This window comes from Colias croceus, chromosome 7 (genome assembly GCF_905220415.1).
Source record: "Colias croceus chromosome 7, ilColCroc2.1".
Classification (NCBI taxonomy): Eukaryota; Metazoa; Arthropoda; class Insecta; order Lepidoptera; family Pieridae; genus Colias; species Colias croceus.
In genome coordinates this window covers 6,646,534-6,650,193 of record NC_059543.1, presented here as the reverse complement: position 1 = coordinate 6,650,193, position 3,660 = coordinate 6,646,534, and the positions used below count along the sequence as shown (strand labels likewise).

The 3,660-nt window shown below is 37.9% G+C and overlaps 1 pseudogene; it reads right to left on the bottom strand.

Moving 5' to 3' along the window:
• Nucleotides 1-1,272: 1,272 nt before the first annotated feature.
• LOC123693170 lies at nt 1,273-2,479 on the bottom strand (annotated as a pseudogene).
• Nucleotides 2,480-3,660: the final 1,181 nt, after the last annotated feature.

Sequence of the window (3,660 nt, the reverse complement as noted above, 5' to 3'; positions counted from 1 at the left end):
TAAAATTCGCACACCATGTGCAGTTCGATCCAACTTGAGAGATAGGATAGTTTAAATTTCAAATCGATTTAGAGAAAGCGGGCGAAGCCGCGGGCGGTAAGCTAGTATATCTATATAAATCTCGTGTCACAATGTTTGTCCTCAATGGACTCTTAAACCACTTAATCGATTATAATAAAATTTGCAAACCATGTGCAGTTCGACCCAACTTGAGAGATAGGATAGTTTAAATTTCAAATCGTTTTAGAGAAAGCGGGCGAAGCCGCGGGCGGTAAGCTAGTATCATATTAAATATTTCAAGTTGATGTTAGATACATATAATTATTAAAAGTATCTAAACCATTATTATGAAACATATGTAGATCCAAAGAAAATTACTATCTATCCAATGCAAAAATAATCTCAAAGATTAACAAACAACTTCATTTACTAGGATAAATACTCTGATTTTTATCAAAACAGTAGTTAACTTAGCGAAAGAAATAAAAACATTAGAACTAAGAAACTTAGTGTTTCCAGCGAGGCTCTTTCATTAACAGGAATTAATTATGCATCCTTCGGAATTTCTTCGCATATCTTCCCTTAGGTTAATAGGTAATGCAATATGCATTCTCCTTAGCATTTCGCGTAAATCTTTAGACCGTTCCAGGGCTATATTTCTAAGCACCTTCGTCTCGTACGAGGTTTATTTGTCCATATTTGCATAGAAACGTTTTTGTGGGCGTCCTTGTTTGTTTTGTGCTAAGGTAGAGGTAACGTCAGAGCATCCATTTGAAAATGGGAATCTTGCTGCATAATTTGCATCAAATTTACTTAAATTGCGGGATTAAAACATTCAAATGATAACTACGTGTTCATCGTGTTGAGCTCGTACTTTCTGAAAAAAAAAATCATTTTAGTCCTATAGTACCAATAGTCATTCAGTATATTATTGGTATAGTAGCTACATCGAGATAATATTATATCGTACGTATAATCTAAATTTTTATATGAATCGCGATATAGAAAACTAGGAAATGTTACCCATAATATTATCAACTATCAAAATTTAATTTTAGCGATAATTATTTAATTATTTTGCAAATAAATCATAAAAAATAATAATTCATGTTTCTATTCTTGAGATATTTACAGCTCAAATATCTTTAGAAGGTACGGCTCCATATCCGTATCGCTCCCTCCCGCTACTAATACATACATATTCCCCTTTTCAGAGTATATTACACAATCGTAATTCAAAACACGATATTGCGACGTTTATACTTTGTTCCCGCTTTAGGCTTGGGAACTGGAATTTCTTTAGGGAAACTCAATATTCCTTTTAAAAACAATTTATTTTCGAGACCGACACACCTTTGTACAAGTATTTTTAGATAAGTGGAAAAAATACATTCTACCCGGCCAATAAATAATAAATAAAAAATGACAATCTATGTTGTTGAAGCGCATGATTGCTATAATAAGTTTAACAGGCGTAGACATAATCCTCCCCCCGGTGAAAAGCGTAGGTTTTCAAGCTTGAAGGTCTTCAGAAGTGGGCAGAGGACACAGTCGAACCAAAGGTCTTCGAACGCAACCTCTTGTAGTTTTGACGTCCGCAACTCGACAAACGCCATCTGTTCCATGGAATAATCGAAAGATACGTCCCATGCGCCAACAAAGTGGTGGAGAATTATCCTCTTGAAGCAGTACGAGGTCTCCGACGTTTATTTTGATTTGCAAATCTTCCATTTTGTTCGTAGTTGCATTTCTGATATACACTCCTTCTGCCATCTCTTCCAGAAGTGTTGGCGGATTTGTTCAAGTCTGCCATATCTATCCAGGGAGCTCTCTTTAGCGTTATCCAATGAAGGAGCCGGTAGCGCATTCAATGGTCTTCCAATTAAAAAGTGCCCTGGGGACAAGGATAGGAAGTCATTCGGGGAAAATGACATGGGACATAGAGGACGGCTATTGAGAATAGCCTCAACTTGAGCAAACAATGTCGAAAGCTCTTCAAACGTAAGATGGGTATTGCCCATGACTCGCTTTATATGATGTTTAGCGGACTTAACCCCGGCCTCCCATATTCCACCAAAGTGAGGAGCGTAAGCGGGGATAAAAGAAAATTTTATTCCCTCCTGAGCAGCAAACTCAGACAGAGGTTCTTGATTAGCCTTTAGAAAACTATTTAATTCTTTCGCGGCAGCAACAAAATTTTTACCGTTGTCGGAAAATATTTCGGTTGGCTTTCCACGGCGTGCCACAAATCTGCGAAGTGTCATAATATAAGCGTCTTTTGTCAAATTAGATACGACCTCTAAGTGAATGCATTTGAAGCGCAGACACACAAACAGACATAAGTAGCACTTAACTACTCTAGCACCGCGTCCTTTACGATTTAGAATGAAGAAAGGGCCCGCATAGTCCACTCCAACAGACCTGAAGGGAAAGTCAACGTTGACGCGATTTGCAGGTAAGTCAGCCATTTTTGGATTATAGGTCTGACCACGAAGACATGTGCAGGTAACGCAGTTTTTGACAACGCGCCTAGCTAGTTTTCTGCCATTGACAGGCCAAACAGACTCGCGAATAATCGACAACAGAAGCTGCGGTCCTGCATGCAGAGAATGAAAGAAAATGCTGGTAAGTTTATTATTTTTATTTTGTTTTTTAGAGTTGTGTAAAAATCGTAAAATGTAACTAAAAGTTCTTTGAAGTTTTGTAAATTTAGAATATTTTTTAAAATCAAAATTAATTTCAGATTCGACGGCTGTATGGACCTTGACTTCAGGTAAGTCTTCTTCGACACAGGTTCATCCCACTCAACACCCTTGAGCCACAATTTTTGGAGCAAAATCTTTGGTTGAATAATGCACGGGCTCAAAAGACCTAAGGGATCGAAGATTCGAAATGAACTTGAGAGGATAAGTCTCTTTGTGATTTTGTCACTATGAAGTGGAATTTCGATGGGAAAACTAAAGGCATCCTTCGATGGATCCCAACAAAGTCCGAGAGTGCTCGACGACTCACTGATTGTCAAATGTTCTGTATTAATTTCGTGTAAATTTTGAAACAAGTTTTTTTGAATTAGTTTTATACTTTCGTAGAGGAAAACGAGCGTTTGAAACTGAATTTTGAATGTATTTAAGTTGATCTTCATCATCACAGCCGGTGATTAGATCATCGACATAAAAGTCGTGCTGAATGATATTTTTGATTATTTCGTCCCCACATTCCTGTCCAACCTGCCAAAGACATCTCGTGCTCAAGTAACTGGCACTTGCGATATCGTAAGTGACAGTACTCAGTCGCAGAGTTTTGATAGGCTGAGACTCATCTTCTCTCCATAATATGAGCTGCAAATTTTGATTTGAACTTTCAATTTGAATCTGACGATACATTTTGGCGATATCACCTGTCAAAATGAATTTATGTTGCCGAGCTCTCACTAAAATGGAGAAAAGAGAGTCTTGAATATTTGGGCCTACCATGAGGATGTCATTGACAGAGAAGCCAGAGGTTGTGGGGGCTGAGCCATCGAACACTACTCGGAGTTTGGTAGATTCACTATTCTCCTTTATGACAGCATGGTGACACAAAAAATATGATGGATTTGGAATAGGAGTAGATGATTCAGATAGATGGCCCATATCAGCGTATTCACGAATGAATTCAACG